We start from the raw sequence: 26,116 nt of genomic DNA on the forward strand, positions 1-26,116 counted from the left end.
TTTTTTTTGATTAATCCATGATAAACATAATAGTCGCTATAATACAATCAAACTATTACTATATAAGATATCACTTCTTATAAGCAAACGAAGGAAAGTTCAAAAAAAAAAAAAGACTCAAAACTCTATATAGTTTATTATTGAGTTTTTATTTGTGTCTCTTTATCAGATTTGTTTTCTTTATTTTTCAAGCCTTTTTTTATAATTATCTTTCAGACCTCTAATTATTTGTAATTTGGTGATAGTATTCTAGTCAATTATTTAGTCACAAATTAAAAAATCAAAAGATTTTTTTAGTATATACCCATAAATAGTGTTTTACGGTCAAACTACACCAATTCATAATTTTGCTGACTCTTAAATTCTGGCATATATCTTGTGTCGGTAAAAACAATAAAGTCATGTTATGTTTGATTAAACATCTAGTCTAGTGTTATTATATCACAGTGTGTTTGTTGAAGTAAGTTGTTTAACTCTCACATTACTCAATTTTTTTTTATTATATATTGTTTTGACTTAAAAACAAATACCAATTTATTTTAAAAAAAATACCGCCAACCTCAAAAGAAAAAAAAGGTCAATTTTGATTTACTTTTGAAGGGTCTCGTGGCAGGGACGAATCTATGATTCGATGGTGGGGTGCGCTTACAAAATATTTAGGGTGAGCTTAAATAAATAAAGAGAAAATTTTGGATAAAACGAATAAACAAAAGTAGGCTTTACCATTTATTTAATAATTAGATACACAAAATATTGAATTATATTGATTTTTTTTTTTAAAATTAGGGGGTAATGTCACATTCTAACCATAAAAAAATAATTTTTTTTCTTAGGGTGGGCTTTAGCCCACCCGAGCCCCTACATAGATTCGTCCCTGCTCGAAGGTAAATTAGGGGTGAAGCACAATAAAATGGAGTTGTTTTACGATAACCAAAACGCACTAGTAAAAAAACAAGCATCAGTAAGGGCTAACGCTGTTACAGAAAGCACTAAAAGCCGTTACTATTGATCTTCAATAAGGGCACATAACCCCGTTACGGTTCATTACAGATACGTCCGTTACAGATAGTTACGACTCATTAGTAACGGCTATCCAACATCGTTACTGATAACTGTATCTGTAACGGCATTAATGCCGTTACTGTAAATATTATCTGTAACGGCACTTGAAAGGAATAACCGTTACTGTAAGTATTATCTGTAACGACACTTGAAGGGAATAACCGTTACTGAATTTCTTATCTGTAACAACATTTGAGGGAATAACCGTTATTGAAGTACTTATCTGTAACGACACTTGATGGAATAATCGTTACTGAAGATCTTATCTGTAACGACATTTGATGGAATAACCGTTACTGAAGTTCTTATCTGTAACGACATTTTGATGGAATAATCGTTACTGAAGATCTTGTCTGTAACAACATTTGATGGAATAACCGTTACTGAAAGATATTATCTGTAACGACATTTGATGGAATAACCGTTACTGAAGATTTTATCTGTCACGACATTTGATGAAATAACCGTTACTAAAGATATTATCTGTAACAATGTTCGTCATGCTAAAACCGTTACAGATGTTTTTTTAATTTTATTTTTATTTTAATTATTTAAAATACCAAAAAAATCCAAAATACCCAAAAATTCGAAAATACCTGTAATCCGAAAATACCCAAAAATCTCATTAAATACCCAAAATATCATAATTCAAAATACACAAACATAATAATTCAAAATACACAAATATCATAATTCAAAACATCCAAAATACACAAATACCCACAATCAAGTAGGAGGTGGAGGACGGGGAGGAAGTCCACCGGGAAACATAGATAACATCATTGCCATTTGATTCTTCATCTAAAGCATTTTTTCCCTCATTTGATCATGCTCAGCCTCAGAACGTAGTCTCTCAGCCTCGCAACGCTGTCTCTCAGCCTCAATCACTTTACGTGACATTTGTCTCTCAGCCTCAATCTCTTCACGTGACAGTCGTCTCTGAGCCTCATTCTCCTCTCGCAACTCTATCTTTTCTGCTTCACGCTCCTCTCGTAACTTCCTCATATCCAATTCCCGTTCCTCTCGCATTTTGTGCATTTCTTCCTGTAGAACCAGGTTGTCCTCGCGTAATTGTTGAGTGTCTGTGCGATGATGATGACTACTCGAAGAACCCCGAGCATGTGCTCTAAACGATGTAGGTCGTATGCCTGCCCCCATACCTACAACTCTACCATGTCCTTGAGACCCGAAAGCGTACTCTATCAACTATAGTTCATTTCTACTCGGGTCTTCTTCTATAGCAGTGCGCAACGCAGACTATAAACACAATTAATTTTGGATTAGTACAAAACATAAACAAACACAAATTAAACATATAAATAAACCACACTTACCACTTTCTCAATAATAATAGCGGGGACCTTCGGATTTGGATCTTGTAGAGTTGGTTTCTTAGTATGTGTGGTGAAATATGTCAGCGAAATTAGGCGATTGTCCAGTAGTCCTCACCTGTACAAATTTAATGATACAAATTATAATAAAACCAAATAAAACATTCAAAACTTTATATGAATTGATAAAACGCAACAGTTGCCTCTCGACTTGTGAAAAAGAGATGCTACCCGCATGATTCTTGTACACCACATTCGCTCTATTACTAGTATTTGAAATACTTGTTTTCTGAAATTTTGAATAGTTTTTTGTTTAATAGATTATTAAAGTAAGAGTTCGTTAGAAAAATAATAGTGCGATCACTTACTTTGAACTCCGGGGTGAAGAAGCGAGGCTCTAATAGATAATGCCAATCACTAAGTGCGATCTCCGGGGGGGATTGGCCCGAATCACTGTCACGTTATCTTCAAAGGGCTTAACGTACGAAGTGTTCCAGTGATATCTCCACCTATCCCAAAGTTGTTTTGCGTGATGTAGCCCTTCACACCGATAAGTGTCGATGTTCCCCTCCGTAGCCTCGAAAGGATCCTAAAAAATGACAATTTAATCTAAAAATACAATTATAGATTGTGATTAATTAATACATCAAAACAAATAACTTACTGTGATAGCCCTCCATATGTGATCCAACTGTGTGGAGCTAAGGTCCGTCCAACGTAGGGTCCTGTGCGGTATTGCATTGGAGTCCCGAATGACACTCTCAATATGCTTCGACCATGCAGTCCTATTATCGCACATGAGCTTACCATCTATCGGATTAAATACTAGTGACATCTTCTCTCCAGGCTGCAACTTACCAACTGTAGTATTTTTGTTTTTACCCGGTCTCCTCCTCGAAGATCCTAAAAATGAACACAAATTTATATAGGGATCATAAGAACATACATAATCAAACACTGGTACCTGCGTCATGCTCAGACGGGGGTTGTGTCTCATCATCATCTATAGTATTTGGTACACCATCAACGACCATATCATCATCACTCTGTATATCCTCGTCAAAATCGATGCCACCAATAGAGTTGAGTAACGCTAAAGGGTCCTCAGACTGATCCTCGGTCCTCTGAACGAGGTTCTCTAACTGATGCACGAAGCCCTTCTTAAGTGCCATGATCGCTGTAAATATACAATGTAATGTTTATTAGAGAAATGTGCGATTTGAACTCATGCCTTAATAAACACAATTAAACCTTAATTAGAATAACGAGGATTTATTGGAGTAACAATTTTCCATCCAATCTTTGATGCCATATCCGTAGAGTAAAACACTTGTTATGCTTGGCTTGCCATTATGAATGGGTCACTATTTTGAGTTGGTAGAGTCTTGTTCATATTGATACTAACATAACCGTACTTGTCAACCTTAATGCCCCGATCTTTGTGAAGAACATCATACCATCTACATTTGAAGAGAACCACGCGTCTTCCACTAAAATATGATACTTCTATGATTTCATTGAGAACTCCATAGTAATTAGTTGTCTCTGCCCCATTATTTCCAACAACCAATACACCGCTATTTTGGGTGGTCAAACTCTCGTCGTGTTTCTCCGTGTTGAACTTGTACCCATTTATTTTGCACGAGTTATACTTTTTAGCATATATTGTAGGTCCGCCACCTAAAATCTTAAGATTCATTGTTCTATCAGAGTCATCGATTAATTGTTACACCTATTATGCATTAGAAATTATTGTTAACTAACTCGTAAAAAAGTTTGAAATTGTTTCACATATGTTGAGATGTACTTACTTTTCCTCTGAAATAACTAACGTATTGTTTATCCCGTTCTTCATTTGAAATATTGGGTTGGCATGATTGCATGAAATCGTTGCACAAGTGTTAAATTAACTTAATTCTAAAAGTACTTAAATAAAAAATAAGTAGTAATGAAATTGTTTCACTTACTTATAATATTCTTCAGCTTCGCGACAATTTTTTAAGATGTACGAATGAGCACGTTGACGATCCCCTGGTTGGTATGTGTAGGACGTGCCATTAGATAGCACTTCCATCGCAAAGAATATGGACAATGTTGTACTAGATTGTATCGAGGCATCTCGTGATTCTTGATCCTCCAAATATCGGGCACACATACTCATACTCTCATTCACAAGGTAACTCTCGCTAATTGAACCTTCTGGAGAGTTCTCGTTCCTTAGATATTTCTTTAGTGTTCTCATATACTGTTCAACTAGATACATCCATCGATACTGGACAGGCCCTCCAAAGTAAACCTCAAAAGCTAAATGAACTAGTAAATGCACCATTATATCAAAAAAAGAAGGTGGAAAGATCTTCTCCAATTTACAAAGTGTCAAGACAATGTCGTCCTGTAGTTTTTGCAATACATCGCATTGTAAATTTTTTTGGCAAAGCAACCGAGAAAATCTTGACAAATTTACAACAGCATCATACACATCATCGGGAAGTAGGCCACGTGTAGCTAGTGGAATGAGATACTATAATAAAATGTGACAATTGTGACTCTTCAATCCTGATATTTTTTTGTCATATATGTTTACACATACGCCAATATTTGAACAAAAACCGTCCGGCATTTTAACATCTTTAAGAAACTAGCATAATCGTTTCTTGTGTTCTACTGTTAGTGTATATGGGGCTGCTGGACACCGAAGAACACCATCAATCTCAACGGGATGTAAGGAATGCTTTATGTTCAATATGACCAAATCTTTTCTCTCTTTAATCCCATCCTTGGTCTTTTCTTTGAAATTCATTAAAGTTCCCAACAAACTATCACATATATTCTTCTCAATATGCATGACATCCAAGTTATGTCTCAACATCAACGATTTCCAGTAAGGCAATTGGAAAAATATACTAAATTTGTTCCAGTTATCTCCCCGGAATTCATGAATAACTTTCGTCTTCTTGGGCATGTACTTTGTCAAACAAATTTCCTTTAGATCTCGTGCTTGCAATTGAATTTTGGAACCCGATAGTAGAACAGGAGGACCTCTATGCTCAGTACGTCCGTCAAACGTATCGGTCTCTTTGCGCCAACGATGATTAGGCGGGAGGAATCGTCGATGACTCATGTAACACTCCTTCTGGTAATTTGTCAGCCTCAATGATGCCGTGTTCTGATTACAAGATTGACATGCAAATTTCCCCTTCGTACTCCATCCAGACAAGTTTGCATATGCGGGAAAATTATTAATAGTCCACATAAGAGCTGCCCGCAAGTTAAAAAAATGTTTTTTGCTTGCATCGTATGTCTTCACACTGATATGCCACAATTCCATCAACTCTTCAATAAGTGGCTCCAGAAATACGTCAATGCAATCTCCCGAACTTTTTGGTCCTGGAATTAACATGGACAGAAGAAAGTTATTGGTGTTCATACATATAGTCGGAGCGATATTATAAGGGATGAGAATTACTGGCTAAATACTGTACGATGTTTTCCCGTTAGCAAATGGTTGAAATCTGTCACTTGCCAAAGAAAGTCGCACATTTCGAGGGTCTGCAGCAAAATCTGGATACAAGTTATCAAAGGTCTTCCACGTCATTGAATTAGCTGGATGCCTCAACACATCATCTTCGGAATTGTTATCTTTATGCCAAGTCATCATTGGAGCGGTTTTGGAACACATAAAAAGTCTTTGCAACCTCGATTTTAATGGAAAATACCGCAACACCTTATTAGGAATAAACTTGCCATTCACTTTTTTCCGAATTGCACTACTAGATTGATTGATTTTCCATCTGGACAGTCCACAAACTTTACAATTCTGTAAATCCTTATGTTGTTTATGAAAAAGCATGCAATCATTTTTACACGCATTAATTTTTTCGTAAGATAGACCCATGTCTGTAATGAATTTCTTGGCAACTAATTAGGAACTGGTAGAATTTCATCCGTCAATAATCCCAACAATAAATCAAATGACGTGTTTGTCCACTGATCTACATTTTTTATGTAAAGAAGTTTTAGAATAGATGAGGCTTTGGAAATACGAGAACCTTTGTACAAAGGTAGTTTCGAATCATCCAACAATTTGTAAAATTCCTTAGCATCATCAACGGGATGGTCATTTTCACTAGGATGATCATTGTCATTAGGGTACAAATCAACGATAATATCTTCCATTAGGTGATCCTCGATGATATTAGTCTCGTTATTCTGTTGTACATCATTCATCGTTTCTTCTACAAGCTCATCATCTGATTCATCTTCATCACTCTCACTAGCAGCAATTACACTATCATGTTCAATTCTATGTTCCCCGTGAAAATACCAAAAACCATAATTTTTTCTAATGCTGAATACAATCAAATGATTTCTAACAAGTTTATTCTCATATGTTCGATTTGCACACTTTACACAAGGACATGCAATTGAAGATCTACCCGTGGATTTTTCAACAAATTCTATAAACTTGTTAACCCCCTCGATATATTTTGGATCAGTACGAAGTATAGTCATCCATGTTTTGTCAGAAATTCCATTGGGACTAGACAAAATATTACTAAGTCAAATAAAGTTTTTTATTTCTTAATGAATCATAAACCTAACTATTCCAATTATTTAACATATAATTCAATCAACTATCATAACCTAATCAACATACAATTCTATAACCTAACATACAAATAATATTCCAACAATCTAACATACAATTCAATAACCTAACATACAATTCAATAATCCAATAATCTAACAATCCAATATATAATCTAACATTCTGTTACGACTTGTTTCGTAAGGTGTGTTTTGGGTTCAAGAATCAAGTTCTTGATCTCTAAGACCGGTGGAAATTCTATAATCAAAGGGCAGCGGAAGGATTTCTATAAAGAATTTGGGGGAAGGGGATAGAAGAACAAAGGGTGTGAAAAGAAATATTGTTGGTCTATACCAAACAGTCCATAGTAAATAATAATAGACGAACGAGGTCGAAGTTCATATCTTCATTATTCCATTCATGGGTTCTTGGGAATGAAAGACCAACCTTATATAGGTGATGTCTTGCCCCAGAATATTCGGTTACAACAAATACTAGAAAATAACAGAATTCGATTTGTAAAATAGAAAAGGAAAGCAAAACAAAATATTAATACAACAAAACAGAAATCTAACTGTTAGATAAAATCAGACCGGTTCAAATAAACCTAATTAAAATAACTTTTCCATGCAGGAACAAGGAACCGGACCGGATAAACAAAAGAACTGGCTAAGAAAACTAGCCGGTCAAACTAGTAAACTGACCAAGAATACTTGGAACATGACCGCACAAAGAAAGGATCGGTCAAAGCTTAAAAACGGAAACATCAGACAGCCGACCGGCCACAAGGCAAAGGAATAACCGGAAGAAGTCCGGTTACATCACTCATACCAAAAACCATTCGGTTAAGTCAAATGACCGACCAGTACAAGAAGACAATTCGGGTATCTCCTGAGAATGATACCAAAGGAACAGACTGAACACTTCCATATCCATACAAGTCTGAGGAAAGACTGCAGGCTGCAGAAGACAGTACCACCGGATCTTTCTACTTCGGGATAAGTCAGAAAGAAGATCTTCCAAGTACAGACAACTGTCCAACAGACAGTGCCTACATTGAGTAAAAGACAAACTTAGCAGGTTTGTCTTACACACCGGAAGAACAGACTTCCAAGTCTGAGGTTGACCATCAGGTCTGAGGAAACGACCGCAGGTCTGAATCTCTGAAACACTGAATCACTGCACCTCTGCTCAGCCAATCAGATTCAAGGCAGTGAAATATGACCGTTGGCATATTTCACCTATAAAAGGGGCAGTTGAAGAAGAGTAAATGAGCGACATAGTGGGACAAGTGAGAAACTCTAAGAGCATTTATTCTACAAGTGATAAGACTGTGTTATTCTAAGTAAGCCTAAGTGCTAAAGTTAAAGTGTGTTTTACAATTTCGGTGTAAATTGTAAGAGTGTTATCGAGCAGGAAATAAGTCTCGATCGGATTGTACTTGTATTCCTTAGTGAATATCCTTCTCGCGGTTTCGAGAGGAAGGGGTGACGTAGGAGTTTTATCTCCGAACATCCATAAAATCTGTCTTGTTATTTACTGTCTGCCGGTCTCATTATCTAGCCGATCCGTACCGCTATAACCGACTTAACCCTATTCAAGCCGAATTTCCAGATTACCGAAGCCGACCCATCAAATCTCAAACCTCCATTATACAATACCGATTCTGCCTATCATACAAGTGTGCCGCTTCAACCTGAAAGCAAACCTCTTCCGCGCTTGAACCTAGTTCAAGGGTTTGTGACAGGCTGTGTAGTATTGAAACCCCGGTGTTAATCTCTAACCGGATTAACCACCACCCTTCGAGTGAGAACCGCTAACCGGTCCAACCCCCGGTCCTCTAGCGGCTACCTAGATCCTAACACTAACCCATGTGCACACTAGGACCGAGACCGGGTGCCGAGAAAGGTTGCTGGAATTATTCTACGACCGAGGCCTTGATTTTAGACCGTAACACTATCTCCCTCTTCAAAATTTGTCGCCCTTGACGAAAAAGACCATGGTCTGCCGAGTCTGCCGAGCCTCTAATGCGCATACTCAATATTTCAAAGAATTCGGTCGGACATCAGCAAGTCCAGCAAGTATCGGAGTCTAGGACTGCATTTCTTAGAAGCCTTCGGTCTTCCTGCTCCACGGCCAGTCCTTCCTTCGGCCCAGCACGCCAAGTACAGCAAAAAAGCCATCTTTCTTCCGGGCATACTCTAGAATGTCTTCAAACAACCAAGCCCAGTCCTTTATCCAGACCAGCAACACATGTGCAACAACATAGCCATGTCTTCCGACTACCTTCCTGGCTGGTGGTCAGTTGTTGGGTTGCTGGGTGAGCCCTTTGATTATTTTTTGGAAATTTTCAGGAGTGTCTTCAAAACAAGTGAAACACTTTGACATTCATTTTTGCTCTTTATTTGTACCTTGGAAGCAACATTATGATTTTCCAAGGCCTTTTCTAGCTGATTTCCTAGTATTATGTTGACCCGCGACCGAGTGGTACCTTGCTGGACCGAGAAAGTGTGCAAAATAATTACACGTTCGTCCCTTGTCTCAAGCACCAAAGGTGGGTCATAAAAACCTAATTCTTGGACGGGTTCTTGAACGCGTTCTTGGACTTCTTACTGATTAACCGGGGCCATGAACAATCTGAATTTGCACCTATGATTGGTATCCCAATTATCATTGCAAATATAGCGTCGGTCTTCCTTGTGATCGGTTGTCCGGTTTGAGATCGGGCAGACCGTGTTAATAATGCATGGTTTGGGCAGCAGCGGCGGCTTGGCACGATACCAGGGTATGCGACCGAATCGCAGCAAGAGATCCCTCTTGAATGCATCCCACGTCAACGCTACCTTTTGGTTGCGATTACATAGATATGATTCATGCCACGTTCTTGCCTCTTTTGAGACGTGAGTGCGGACAATGTCTAGCTTTGTGGCATCATTCGTCTTGCCCTCCCTAAAGACTTGCTCGGAAAATAAGAGCCAGCCTTCCAAATCAGTCCCATCAAATTCAGGAATATTAACATTTGTGAGCCGGGTTGGAGGAAGGTAAAAGAAGACTGGCTCATTGTTAAGAGCCAGCCTTCCAAATTAGCCTTTCAAACTTCAAAAAAGAAAATATATGAAAATGAAAAGTGACTACCACAATAATGAAATATAATAATACTATATTTGAAAACCATTTGCTCATTGTTAAAATCAAGCAGTATAATAATACTATATTTGAAAACCATTTGCTCATTTAAAACTACGAGACTCATGAATCAAGCAAACAATCTGCGTTTATGAGGATCGCTTATATATATATGTAGTCAAATAAAAATAATTTCATCAGCAAACGATCTCCTTCTATTTCCTATCCTTCATCTCAGGAAGTCAACTTCAGATTGACAAAAATATGCGAAATGTGGTCAATAATTGAATTCTAACTAGAATTTCCTAGATTAGTACTGAATTCTAACTGAGCTCTAGAGGTCAGATTCAGAGCTCATCGGCACAACATAATCATAAGCAAGAGAATAAAACCGAAATCACAACGAAATGAATCAATGATCTAGCTAGCAAACAGCAATAGTTGGAAAACATGAATACGAACGATCAATAGTTGCAAAAACTATATTCCTACTTCACCGAGTTTACAATTCCAATACAACATAACTCAGCGTCATCGCATATAATCATAAACAAGAGAATAATAAATCAAATGAACTAATGACCTAGCGAACATCAATAGCTGGAAAACATGAATATCAGAATTATGCAAAGTATATTAATTACTACTGCATCGAGTTTAAAACTCCAATACAACTTCATTCAAATTGATTCCTCATAAACAAAAACAAATGAAACAATGGTAGACAAATGAAACAAATCCTTTAATTTGACCGGAGACTTACCTTGGCCGGAGATAGAGAGAGAAGCAAAACAAATTGATGATAATGGTGAAATGAAATCGAAGACTCTTCGGTAAATCTGCAAATAAATGAAATTGATTGTAAGAAATTGATTGTAAATAAGGTGACCTAATATCTGCTAATCTTTATTTGTAAATGAAAGAAGATGAATGGACGATTAATCTTTATCTGCTAACTTGTTTCTAGGGCGATTAATTGAAGAAGAAGAACGGTTGTTTCTAGGGCGATTGATTGCAGAAGAAGAACGGGTTGTAGAAGAAGACAACAGTAGCAGGTTTATACTTTGATTTGGAAGAAGAAATGGGAGGCGGAAGAAGAAACTTGTTTCTAGGGCGGCGCGACGGAGGAGAACGGGAGGCAGAAGAAGAAACCTTACCTGATTGACGGCGAATGATCGACGACGACGACGACTTCAACGGACCGCGGCGACTTCAAAGGAAGACAGTGGAGAAGAAGAAACGACATTGTCGCGGAGAAGAGAGAAGAAAGAGAGAAGAAAGAAAGAAGGAAAAAGAAAGCGGCTGGAATTAGTATATTTAAGATTATCTGTAACGGCACTAACGTAAGCCGTTACAGATAAAGATTCCAGAAAACAAAACGTCAGATAACTATCTGTAACGGCAATTAACTATAACCGTTACATATACATATATTATTTTGTAAAGGTTTTATAAGTAAATCGTTACAGATATGCCTCCTTCTTACCATTTTTTAATTAGCTATCTGTAACGGCATTTAGCTATAACCGTTATAGATATATATATTCTTTTGTAACGATTTTATAAGTACACCGTTACAAATATGCCTCCTTCTTACCGTTTTTTTAATTAGCTATCTGTAACGGTATTTAGCTATAATCGTTACAGATACATATATTCTTTTGTAACGGTTTTATAAGTACACTGTTACAGATATGCCTTCTTCTTATTGTTTTTTTAATTAGCCATCTGTAATGGCATTTAGCTATAACCGTTACAAATACATATATTCTTTTGTAACGGTTTACTTATAAAACCGTTACAGATATGCCTCCTTCTTAACGTTATTTTAATGAGCTATCTATAACGGGGATTTTTTTAGAAGCAGTGACTGATATAGAACATCAGTAACGGCTGTACACAGCCGTTACAAATATATTTATATCGGTAACGGTAGTATAGCACCGTTACTGATATAAATATATTTGTAACAGCTGTGTACAGCCGTTACTGACTTTCATTACAGAAAGCGTTTTTTCTCCTAGTGACACCATACACTTATCCATGAACTCGATGTTTCACGAGCGCACAAAGCACATCTATATTCGACTTCACTACATTCAAGATGTCATAGAGAGTGGAGCGGTAGTTATGGAGAAGGATTTTTTAAGATTTACTTGGGTTATATTTTTACCTTCTAAGGATCAGACTGCTGAGAATTTTATTAAGATCCTTAAAAGACTTTAGAACGAAAAATCTTTAAGTATCATTAAAATTAGAAGTGACGGGGGAACCGAGTTCACCAACAAACGTTTGTATTCTTAACTTGAGGATTCTGGTATTAGACACGAGTTGTGTTGTCTAGTGCTAGAACTCCACAACAAAATGGTGTTGCTGAGAGGAGAGTTAGAATACTGAAGGAAGCAGCGAGATCTATGTTTTCTGACTCCGGTGCGTCTAATAGATCAATGATTAACAAATGGTTGAATAAAACTCCTTACAAAATATTTTATGGAAGAGTTCCTAAAGTGTCATACTTTAGGATATTCAGATGTAAGTGTTTTATTTACAACAATGGGAAAAATAATTTGGCTGCGTTTGATGGTAAGGCAGATGTTGGAATTATGTTAGGATTCAGTTAGTAAAGCTTATAGAGTGTATAACAATCGAACTCTAAATGTTGAAGAATCCAATCATATCGTCTTTGATGAGTCTATTAAAAGTAATTCTGATAAAATCATTGAAGTTGTTAACATATTAAAAGTGACCAGTATTGAATCTGATAGTGATGATAAAGTTCTGCTCATCAAAAGTAACACATCTGATCAGATGGTTGATCCGGTTGAATTTCAACCAAACGTCCATGCAAGTTAGCATATGGCTGATAGTCCATACGTCGCGGGGCCGTCTAACAAAGATGTCTGATCCTTTGGGACAAAGCTTCAAATGGACAAAAATCACCCACCCGAATTAATAATTGGTAATGCTAATGCTCCTCTTAGGACCAGACACCAATTATTGGATGAAATTGCAAACTTCGCCTTCATTTCTCAAATTGAGCCAAAGAAAATCGATGAAGCATTACTTGATCTAGATTGGATCAATGCCATGCAAGAGGAGCTGAATCAATATGAAAGAAACAAAGTGTAGCATCTTACTCCAATACCGACTAATCATTTAGATATTGGAACTAGATGGGTTTTTTCAAAACAAGCGTGAAGATGGCTTGGTTGTGATAAGCAAAGCTCGATTGGTAGCTGAAGGCTATATGCATGAGGAATGAATTGACTTTGAGGAGTCATTCGCCCCCGTTGTTAGACTTGAAGCAATCATAATCTTCCTAGCTTATGCATCGTTTAAGAATTTTAAAGATTATCAAATGGATGTGAAAAATGCATTTTTAAATGAAATTTTAAATGACGATGTGTATGTTGAACAACCTCTTGGCTTTCAAGATCACACCCTACCTAATCATGTTTTTAAACTTGATAAAGCTTTATATGGTCTTAAGAAAGCTCATAAAGCTTGGTATGACGCTTTCACTAAATTTTTGTTTGAACATGATTTTATAATTGGCATAGTTGATAAAACTTTGTTTAGATCTATTAAAGACTCTCACATATTGCTTGTCCAAATATATGCTGATGACATTATTATCGGGTCAACTAGCCCCGCATTGTGTAAGAAGTTCTTTAAGTTGATGCAGGACAAGTTTGAAATGAGTATGATGGGAGAATTGACGTTCTTCTTAGGTCTTCAAGTTCGTTAACTTGAAGATGGCATATTCGTCAACCAAGCCAAGTATACAAGAGAATTGTTGAAGAAGTTCGGCATGGAGAGTTGCACAGCCGCCACTACTCCAAAGAATTCTTCCAGCAAGCTTGATATGGATGAAGATGACCAGAGTGTCAATATCATTTCCTGTAGAGGGATCATCAGTTCCTTGATCTACCTAACAGCCAGCCGTCCATACATCATGTTTGTTGTCGGCGTCTGCGGAAGATTTCAGACTAACACTAAACAATCTCATTATATTGTTGCTAAGCATATTTTTAAGTATTGAAAGGGAACTCAAAATACAGGACCGTGGTATCCGAAGGATTCCAGTTTCAATTTAATTAGCTATTCTGATATAGATTATGCCGACTGCAAGATCGATCGGAAGAGCACCTTGGTGATCGTCTAATCTCTTGGTTCCTTGTAAGAAGTAGACGTCCGTCGCCATGTCTATAGCGGAGGCCGAGTACCTTGCTGTTTGTAGTTGCTATTCTCAGCTCTTGTGGGTTCAACTACAGCTGAGGGACTGCGTCATCCAAGAAGACGAGTCACCGATTTTCTACGACAACGCCAGTGCAATAGAGATCACATATAACCCGATGTTGCACTCTCAAACAAAGCATATCGACATACGACACCATTTCATCTAGGAGCATGTCAGTAAAAAACATATTCGGCTAGAATATGTTCCAACAGATCAGCAAGTGGAAAACGTGTTCACGAAGCCACTCCTAGAGACTATGTTTTCCTTCTTTAGAAATGTTTTGGGTCTTGTAGACCTAAATTAATTTTCTTAAGCATGCACAAATTGGGTGGAAATTGGTTAATTTAAGTGATTGGACAAACTTATTAAGACAGATGTCTCAAATTGGACAGATCAGATCAGTCGTCTAAAGATACCATGTATTAGACGAGTTGTGATTAAGCAACTTGCAATTTAAGCGTGTTAAGACGTCTAAATGTGAAACAAACGTATGCTGATGCGTCTGTAGATGTGCGTGATCAGGTGCCATACGAACAAACGTATGATGATGTGTCTATAGACATGCGTGATTAGACGCCGTCTGAATAGACGTATGCTGTTAGATTAAAATGAAACATTAATCTAGTATAAGAGGCCAACGATTACAAATTTACAAGGTTTTCAATATTTAGATTAAATAATCAAAAAGGAAGAAATATTTAGGTAAAAATAGGTAATTAATTATTAGTATTAATTAAATATTAATAAAGAACTTAATAAAGTTAATTTTGTGCAGATAAAAGAAAACCGGAAGAAAAACTGATCGATATTTTATCAAGTCGGTCCAGCCTTATTCTTTAGTACTTAAGGAAATCGTTAGTGCATCAGTTCTCCTAAAGAAAAGTAACCAGTAGTGAATATCGGTAGTGAATATCTGTAGTGAATATCGGTATTAAATATCAGTAGTAAATATCGGTAGTGAATACCGGTAGTAGAAATCAGCTCTACCACTCAACAAGCGTAACCGGTAGTGGATCGGTTTAGTAGTGGAAATCGGCTCTACCGCTCAACAAATGTAACTGGTAGTGGAAATCGGCTCTACCGCTCAACAAGCGTAACCGGTAGTGGATCGATTAGGTAGTGGAAATCGGCTCTACCGCTCAACAAGCGTAACCGATAGTGGATCGGTTCGGTAGTAGAAATCGACTCTACCGCTCAACAAGCGTAATCGGTAGTGGATCAGTTCAGTAGTGGAAATCGGCTCTAACGCTCAACAAGCATAACTAGTAATGGATCGTTTCGGTAGTGGAAATCGGCTCTACCGCTTAGTAAGCGTAACCGGTAGTGGATTAAAATACAAACATAATTACAGTAGCGGCATAAATCAGCTTTATACTACCTTAGGCTTTTTATTTCCATTTTTGTGTAAGACTGAGGAAGACCTTTTGATAGCAGTGTTTGTCAACACAGTTCAGACTGTTAAGAACACCAGAAGACAAATTATCCTTGCTGTATGCTTTTAGGAAATGATAATCCAGTTAATGCCATTTTAACCTATTATAATCAAAAGTACATGCAAGATCAAAGAATATCTCCTATGATGTACTATTCTAGACTTCAACCAATTAAAGAGAAGAACAATGGTCTCTTGAAGAAGATATACCCGTTGAAGTCACAAATATATCTATTGATATATTTGAATACTTAAGAAGACAAAAGTTAATCTGTTTCAACACCTTTTTTCCCAAAACCTTTCCCGACATCTTGAATCTTTACTATCAAATTGCTTAAGCTTTCGAAACTTACAAGTTCTCAAAGAGAGTGTTAGAATCTCAAGTGTATTACAATACTACCTATTTGTGTAAGTGATGAGCATTGTAAGTTGATAGAATTTGTTTCTGTTCAACAGAGTGAGTATATTTAGGGTCGAAAACAGGTAGTAACTAAGCCTTGGTTGTTCGACTAACTCTCTGTACGTGTTATAAACAGATCGAATATTCTAGTGAATATCCTTCTCAAAGGTTTGAGAATAAGGGGTGAAGTAGGAGTTTATCTCCGAACATCCATAAATCTTGTGTTGTGTCTTATTTCCTTTACTATCTTCTAAACCGACCATGTGCTGCTTCAAGTTGAAACAAACACTTCCACATTTGAACTCGGTTCAAGTGTTTGAATAACTTGCAAAGAATAGAGATCGATATTAACCTCTAATAGAGTTATTATCAACTGGCGTGTGTGTAAGCGTTCACCTTTGTGAGACCCCAGTCTCCTTTGGCGATCCCGATCTTAATAAGTGGTATCAGAGCAACTAATCTCTATTCTCAAGCAACCAAACATCAGCATGTCTAACGACAACAAGGCTCCAATACTCAAAAGTGAAGATTTCATCGTTTGGAAGCTACGAATGCAAGTGCATCTATCCACAATAGACGATTACATGATGTTTGTTATATCTGATGGTCCAATAAAGATTGACAAGGAAAAAAGTAAGTGGAAAAATAAGGACAGAAGAAGAAATAATCTTGACAACCTAGCTAGAAACGCCATCTACACTACCTTGGACAGAAACACGTTCGCAAATATCAGAGCATGCACCACTGCAAAAGAAGTATGGGAGACAATCATCCATCTCCACGAAAGGAAAGGAGCGAACAAAGGAAAATAAAATCATGGTGGCCACTCAAAAATTCGAAAATATTAAGATGCATCCCGAAGAAACCATGAAAGAATTTGGTGACTGTTTCACAAGCATTGTGAATGAACTCTCACTTTTGGGAAAGACCTACGATAACAAAGAGACAATCGTCAAAGCGCTAAGAGCTCTTCCAAGCGTTTGGGATGTCAAAACTATGGTGATGAGAGAATCAGGGAGTCTTCATAAGATGCGGCTGTATGACGTCTTTGAAGATCAGAAAGCCTATGAGTTCGAGATGAACTCAAGAAATGAAGATGAGTCTTCAACTTCAACATAGACCAGAGCTCTGGTGTCTTCTGTGGAACCGGCAGCTCCAATATCTATCAAGTCAGCTGAACAGTTCAGCAATGATGCAATGACTATGCTTTCTAAGAAGTTCAGAAAATTCACGAAGAAGAGTCAGCCCAACAATTCATACAACTACAACTACTCAAACGGCAATAAAGCTAACGTTCGTTGTTTTAATTGTGATGCCTTAGGTCACTACACGTCGAAGTGCCGGAAGCCAAGAAGAGTTGATAGAAAGTCGACCGATCAGAAACCAAGGGAGGATTATCAACCATCCAGGCATAATAAGGAGATCCAAAAGGCCTTGCTAGCTGATGATGGTGGAAGTAAATGGGCTCAAAGCGATTTAGACAGTGACAATGAAGAAGTCAGATGCCTCATGGAAAATGATGAATATGTATCTGACTTGACTTTTAAGGAGTTCACTCGAGAAGATCTGATTATCGCACTCAATGACATGGTCATTGAATACAGGAATCTGTCTAATCTCGTAACAACTCAACCAGATAACCAAACTGGTGGAACAATTGAACTATCCTCTAAGAATGAGAAGCTCAAGGAGACAGATCAACTATTAACTAAAGAAAACAAAAGAACCAAATATGTGATTACTGCATGGACAAAATCTAGAGACTCTATGAGCTAAATGACGAGTCATCAGAGACCTGCCAACTGCAAGTTCGGTCTAGACTATGACAACAACAATCCAGATAAGTCATGAAAAGAGTTGAAACTCAATAAAGACAAGTTTTCTTTCAAAATCTTTCTCAAGAGTACTTCATCCAATAATGAAGCAAGTCACGATTCAAATAAACTAGCAAAAGAACTAACGTAGGTAGGGACAACGGATAAATCACGATGGCTTAGTTCTAAGAGAAGGAAAGCCAACCGACCGGTTATGCGAGAATACGACAAAAGGCCAGAAAAGGTTCATAAAAAATCACTATCAAAATACGATGAATCATTCAAAGGCAGACAGAGAGATGTCAAGCCTAATGCGAGTAGGATTATTAAGACTAACAGCGGGAGATCCATTTGAATAATTCAAGTGTGGATTCCCAAGGGTCTAATTAACCATGGACCCAATTAAATATGGGTACCAAAAAGGTGTAAATAGTATTATTTTACAGGGTAAACAGGTTAAACGGTTGGAAGATTCAGAATGGTACCTGGAAAGTGGATGTTCAAGGCACATGATAGGAAACAACAAGCTATTAACCGATATTGTGAAAGAATCTGGTTCAAAGATCATTTTCGGTGACAAATCTAAGAGTAAGGGTAAGATTGTCTATGGAAACCTAACAATAAATAATGTACTACTTGTTGAAAATTAATGCTTTAATTTTCTTAGCATAAGTCAAATGTGTGACATTTGATACATTGTTGAATTTCACAAACAAGCATGTATAATTAAGAATGAATAGGGAAGTACCTTGATGACAGAGCATAGGATAAGAAAAATTTATAAAGTATACTAGAAAAATAAATCTGATAACTCTATCTGCATGATTGCTAAAATCGACAAAAACTGGCTGTGGCATAAAAGTTTGAATCATTTGAATTTCAAAACAATAAACTATATTTGTACTAAAGAGTTAGTTTAAAGTATTCCTAACATGAAGTTTTCAAAAGACAAGGTTTTCTCTGTTTGCCAAATGGGCAAACAAATCAAATCAACTTTCAAAAGTAAAGGAAACATTCAATCTAAAAGATGTTTAGAGCTTTTACATATGGATCTCTTCGAACCAGTTAGAGTAACCAGCTTAGGAGGAATGAACTACACTTTAGTAATTATTGATGATTATTCTAGATTTACTTGGGTTGTTTTTTTAGTTTCCAAAGATCAAGCAATCCCAAATTTGATTAAAATGCTTAAAAGAGTACAAAATGAAAATTTTGTACGTGTTAATAAAATCAGAAGTGATAGAGGCACTGAATTCACTAATAGAGTTTTAACTTCTTATCTTGAGGAATCTGGTATTAGACACGAGTTTTCTAGTGTCAGAACCCCTCAACAAAATGGCTTAGATGAAAGGAGAAACAAAACCCTTAAGTAAGCTTCCATATCCATGATAGTCGATTCAGGTGTTGCACAAAAACTTTGGGCAGAAGCTATAAATATTGCATGTCATAATCAAAACCGGTCCATGATAAATAAACGGTTTAATAAAACCCCTTTTGAGGTTTACCATGAAAAAGTTCCTAATATCCGGTATTTTAAGATCTTTGGCTGTAAGTGTTATATCCATAACAATGGCAAAAACTATTTGACCGCTTTTGATGCCAAATCTGATGTTGGTATTATGTTAAGAAATTCTATCGTTATCGTTAGTAAAGCATATAGAGTTTATAAAATAGAACTCTCACTGTTAAAGAATTATTACATGTTGTATTTGATGAATCTGTTGAAAGCAACACCTCAATAACCATTGACGTCTCTAACTGATTGAAAAATATTAATATCCAATCTCATAGTGAAGATGAATTTTAGGTCTACCAAAGATTTGTCTATGACCAAATTGTTAATAACGTTGAAGTTCAGCAAGATCAAGCTATCCCACAACAAGTAGTTGACACTTTGGATATTGTCGAGGAAACTGGTCGGTATGACATTGATCAGCCTACCGGTCAGTCAAATCTTGATCAAATAACCAGTCGGTCAGAAATCATCTTAGGACCGAACCTCAAATGGAATAAAAATAATCCTCTTGAGCTAATCATAGGTAACCCCTCTGCACCAATTAGGACAAAAAAATTAACTTTTAGAAGAATATGTAAATTCTGCATTCATTTCACAAATTGAACCTAAAAAGGTGGATGAAGCATTGCTTGATCCATATTAGATTCTAGCAATGCAAGAGGAACTAAACCAGTTTGAGAGAAACAAAGTCTTACATCTAGTTCCAAGACCAGCTAATCAATCTATCATTAGAACTAGATGAGTGTTTCTAAATGTACTCAATGAAAACGGTTTGCTTACGAGGAACAAGGCTAGACTAGTGGCCCAATGATACAAACATGAAGGCATTGACTTTGAAGAGTCATTTACTCCTGTTGCCAGACTCGAGGCTATTATAATATTTTTAGCATTTTCAGGTTTAAAAAATTTAAAGTCTTTCAAATTGATGTTAAAAGTGTTGTTTTAAATGGTATAATCAATGAAGAAGTTTATGTTGAACAAGTCCTTAGAGCTTAAAACCCTGCATTGGTATAATCATGTATATAGATAGGATAAAGCTCTTTATGGACTTAAACAAGTCCCTAGAGCTTGGTATGATACACTTATAAAATTCTTATTTAATCACAGTTGTACCATAGGATCTGTAGATAAGACTTTATTTAAATTTGAGAAACATGAGCATATCCTACTTGTATAAATTTATGTTGATGACATTATTTTTTAGTCAACTAACCCCAAACTATGTGAAAACTTTTTCAAGATGATGACAGACATGTTTCAAATGAGTATGATGGGGAATTGAGCTTTTTTCTAGGCCTTTAGATTCGACAAATTGAAGGAGGAACTTTTATCAATCAGGCCAAGTATATAAAGGAGCTATTAAATAAGTTTGGCATGGAAAGTTGTTCTGTTGCATCAACTCCAATGAGTTCCTCTATCAAACTTGACAAGGATCAGGATGGTCAAAGCGTTGATATCATTACCTATCGGGGAATTATCGGATCTCTCCTTTACCTAACAGTAAGACGACCGAACATCCTATTTGCAGTTGGAGTCTGCGGAAGATTTCAGACTAATCCTAAACAATCTCACTATATTACTTCTAAAAGAATATTAAAATATCTTAAGGGCACACAAAATGTGGGACTGTGGTATCCAAAGGATTTCAGTTTTAATTTAATAAGTTATTCAGATGCAGACTATGCAGGATGTAAAGTGGACAAAAAAAGTACCAGCGGGACTTTCTAGTTCTTAGGTGACCGACTTGTATCCATGTATAGGAAGAAACAAACATTTGTTGCAACCTCAACGGTACAAGCAGAGTATCTTGTAGCCGGTAGTTGCTGTGCTCAACTTCCTTAGATTCAACAATAGTTAAAGGATTTTGGTATTACAGTTGAGGAGTCTCCGATTTTCTGTGACAACACCAGCGCCATTGTCATAACATACAATCAAGTGTTGCACTCGAGGACCAAGCATATCGATATTTGACATCACTTTATTCGGGAACATGTGATGTAGAAGCATATTCGGCTAGAATATATGTCAACCGATCAGCAAGTGGACGACATATTCACCAAGACACTCCAAGAGACTAAGTTTTCTTACTCCATAGACTAAGTTTTCTGATATTAACTAAATATGATTTTAAAATACCGACATGCATTTAGGGAGAAACTCTCTCATTTTGAAAAAGAAGAAATTTTGAACTTACCTTCATGAAAAACCGAGCATACTTTCAGGGAGAAGCCTTCGCTTCTCAAAATGTCTCAACAACATAAAATCTTGATTTCGGTATTCCCTTAAATCGATTAGCTTTTTAATGTTTCGATAATTTCCAAAACTGGTTGGATGTTCATATTTTTGATCTTAAAAAAACTCTCATGTTCATAAACTTAGAAGGAGAAACAATCTTAGACAAATAAAACCGAACAACACTCTCCTTTTTAAATCGGTAAAATCACTATACCAAAAAAATATAAACAAAACCGAACTGCTTAAGAAAAATGGAGATAAAACCGATCGGCTATTTAACTGAACAACCTCTATTCGGTAAAATTTACGGTTCCAAGCAAAAGCGGTTTTTCTTCAGGCCTAAATAACCGATCTCCTAAACACCGAATTTGCAGATAGCCGACCACTTATTAAATGAAACGTTTTGGTAGTTTCTTTTTCCAATCAAAATGGGATAGTTGGTTAGTGTTTAATATGTTTTGTCTGAATCACTCATTCTCAAAAAGCAAACAGTCATTCCTAAAACAACGTGAAGATTTGTCAAACCTATCACCGTTCAATTGGATGACTAACATTTATGTAAAAGTTATTTCCTCAATAAATATAAAGGTCATTTTCCTTTGTCTAGTAGAATTTAGGATGAACTCTAAATAATTTTTTTCTACTTAATGATGCCTTCACGAAAAGAAAAAAAACTCACATCTGAAAATCTTCAAACTATATCCTCTCTCACACACAAAAGATTATCTTCATTTCCTCAAAAATCAAATAAATGAATCCATCTCTCACTAATAACACCCATCTCATTGATTTCGAGTCCGATTTTTCAAGTGGAGATGAAGAAACTGTCTCTATGTCCAAGTCCTTAGAAAACACGGGGTTAAGACATTTTCTTAATGATTGTCATCCTATATATGACGATATAGTACATGTATTTTTCAAAAATACTAAGATACTTCGCGGAAATCTCATCTTGTCTAAAGTTCAAGGAAAAGAGTTCATATTCGATGAAGAAGATGTCGCACGAAGCGGCGAACTTCCAACTGAAGGCATCTCTAATTTCCCTTTCCCAAGTGAAATCATCGATGTGAATTTACTTCACTTTTCATACTCATGGAGTTAAATCTCACCTAAGAACTAAATATCAGATTCTTAGCGATGTTGTTGGAAAATCTATTCCGACCAAGAACTCCACCAACATCTAATCCAAGAAAGGCTTTGAAATGATGGTAGATATCACAAGAGGCATCTCCATAAACTGTTCAAGAGTGATCTTCGAAGGTATGAAGAAAATGATCTCCTTAGATATGATTCTCACCGGCTATGCATCTCAACTGAGTCGTCTCTTCTTTGATATTGATATTCACCTCGATCCAGGGGTCACACTCAATCCATCCTAGATTCTAACAAAGGAAACGGTTCAGTTGTATATTGATAGGGTAGAATGAACAATAATCAAGAGAGAAATGACTCTAAGGTCTCCAAGTTATCAGTCTTAGAATCAAATTTTTCCATCATCCTATTCGAAAAGGAAACCGGTCATTTTGTACCATGAACCGACTACTATGTATGTTGAATCAACTATTTAGCTAAACCCTTAATAAAGTCAAGGTTTATTAAAGATAAGTTGCATTAACTATCTGTCTCATGGAGAAGTCTTCGCTTCTCAAAAATATCTTAATTGTATAAAGAACTTAAAATGTAGTATTTGTTTAAAACCGTTTGTTTTTTGAACAAAAACCGATCGGTTCGGTTTCTCTCCAGATAAATGACCGGTCCTTTGGGAAAAGAACATGACCGGTCATCTATGTGAACTTTTCGGTAGTATCATCCTTAAAAAGTTGTCTTAATCAATTAATTTACTTTTAATTTTAAAAAGGTCCAACCTCGAGTAACGTAAAGACTTATGTCTCTTAATATTTACATTTATGACCAATATAACGACTAGATGCTATTGACCAATAGAATTTAGGATGACTCTTGAGTGGTATCTTCTGCCTATTTAAGGACGCATTCTTTAAGAACAACTCACAAGTATCTATCTCAGATCACTCTAAAATCTAGAACCCTTCTCTTCCCTCAGAAATCTTGAAATGAATCCAGTCTTTGCTCGCAACACTCTACTCGTCGATTTCGAATCTGTTCTATCTCTTGAAGATGAGGAGGTTCTCGAGACGTTGTTCCTATCTTTAGAAACCTGTGGGTTGAGAAAGTTCTTTGAAGGATTTCAAGTGATTCATGAAAAGAAAGTCTTTGAGTTCTTCGAAAATGCAAGAGTTGTTGATGATTCTATCTTGTCAAAATTGGCAGGAAATGAATTTATTTTGAAAGAGGAAGATTTCACTCAACTTTTCAATCTTCCTACTTTAGGATTCTCAGAGTTCATTTCATCCCTAGACAATATCATCCACGACATGAACTTCTTTTTTTCAAATTCCTGCACCCGTGTGAAAACTCATGGAGTCAAGTCCATGTTAACACCTGATATCCAAATTCTCAATGATATCGTTGGCATATCTATCATGGCAAAAGAGTCCACCCACTTCTATACAAAGAAATTTTTCGAAATGATGCTCTCCATAGTTAGTGGCACCCCAATAAACTAGTCTATGGTCATTTTTTAAAATCTAAAGAGAATGGTTTCTTCACCAAGAATGATGATCGTGTACGTCTCTCATCTTGGTAGCATCCTCCTCAATTTCAACGTCAATCTTGGACCCGAAACCAATCTTAGATGATTCAATATCTTGACCAAAGAAAAATTCAAAATCTGGATCCATAGGGTAGAAGCGGTACAAGCTAGGAAGGAATTAACCTTAGGATCTTCAAACCATTAGACCCTGCATTAAGTTTCTTTTATCTTTTTCGGCTTAGAAGAATGTGAACCAGTTATTTTGTTTCAACACCGGTTACTTAAGTTTAAATTCATGAAGTTATTAATATTCTCCTTTATTATCTATATTTAATAAATTTATGGCCTATTTAAATTTACGTGTATTAATTAATTAATTTTCATTTTCCTAATTAACGGTCATAAAATATTTATTATTAAAATATTAAATGTATCTTGGAAATACATCATCTTTTTCAAACCGGCGCCAAATTTTCTCTTTTAATAGTTTTTTGGGACACGCGCTATTAAAAGTGACAGTTTTAATCCTTTGTAGTTTTCAAACACGTTTCGCACTATCCCTTTTAAAATAGAATGCATGCCAGAACTCTTGGATTAAAAACATATTGTTTGCAAACCCTAAAATATCTTTGCTCTGCCTTCTCTCTAGAAAACCTCTCTTATTCTTAATTACTCCTCCTCATCCGTATCTTTCTCCAAACATGGCTAAGGACAACGCATTGTTTAATCACATTGTGCAGGTACACTTCGATTCCATATACGAATCTAAAAGTATTGAAATGCAGCAGGTACTCCGATCTATTGAGAAATAAGGCATGAGATACTTTCTGCAATATCCTCCTATCTGTTATCCTAAGGAGGTCCGGGCATTCTTCGATTCGACAACGTTGGCTACAGGTTCCATTGTCGCCGAAGTGAACAGTGTGAAGTTCACCATTATCGGACAAATGTTCGTCGAAGTCTTGAAACTCTCAACTACATGTCGGGACTTTTCTAAGGCATTATCTTCGACTGCATTATTCAGATTCTAAACCTTGTTCTTCAACAACGATGTTCCTATAAGCGTTTGAGGTAAGAAGAAAGATCTTAAGTGCGAATATCACGTTCTATGCGATATTGTCGCCAAAGCGCTACAAGGAAAATGAGGAAACTTCGATAGTATAACCCAGTAAAAATTTGATATGATGGGTTCCATCGTCAAGGGTGATAAAATCAATTGGGGGCTCATACTGTTCAATATCTTATGCGAAATGGTTTTCTCCCACAACAAAAGAAGTCTTAGTTTCACAATGCAAATCAGGTGGATTCTGGTACATCTAAACATAGCCACTGGTCCAGGTATCTCACTAAGCTCCAATAAATTTGTCAATGTTGCCTCTATTGGTCGATATTTTATCAAAATAAACAAAGCCAAGGATTCTAATTCCAAGGTGCCCCGCCAATAATCGAGTGGAGGTAAGACGATCAATACGAAGAAGGCTGGAGGAAGTTCAACGGGAATTTCGAAGGGCATTAATCTTTCCACTCAGGCAGCATGATCATCATCAAAAAGACTCAGATCCGTCGTTGAGTCTACTTCCAGTACCACCAGCTTGGCTAGAACTAAACAAGGAGACACAAATGAAATCACATCCTCACAGAAGAATCCCTAGTCTGAGGTAAATATTCCTACTCCTTCTCTGTTTAATGCTTCATCAGCTCCCGTGGAAGATTCTACTCTTCAAAATATTGAGAATCGGCCTGTGGTCTTAGAGGCTCAAT

The 26,116-nt window shown here is 36.5% G+C and overlaps 1 long non-coding RNA gene across 1 annotated transcript; it reads right to left on the reverse strand.

Moving 5' to 3' along the window:
* Positions 1-10,467: 10,467 nt before the first annotated feature.
* Positions 10,468-11,342, reverse strand: LOC124914004. The gene is made up of 3 exons (XR_007096795.1): positions 11,265-11,342; positions 10,871-10,946; positions 10,468-10,799 (listed from the first exon to the last, which is right to left on the reverse strand). It is a non-coding gene; the product is annotated as an uncharacterized LOC124914004 (long non-coding RNA).
* Positions 11,343-26,116: the final 14,774 nt, after the last annotated feature.

Source organism: Impatiens glandulifera, chromosome 9 (assembly GCF_907164915.1).
Source record: "Impatiens glandulifera chromosome 9, dImpGla2.1, whole genome shotgun sequence".
In the NCBI taxonomy this organism is placed as follows: domain Eukaryota; kingdom Viridiplantae; phylum Streptophyta; class Magnoliopsida; order Ericales; family Balsaminaceae; genus Impatiens; species Impatiens glandulifera.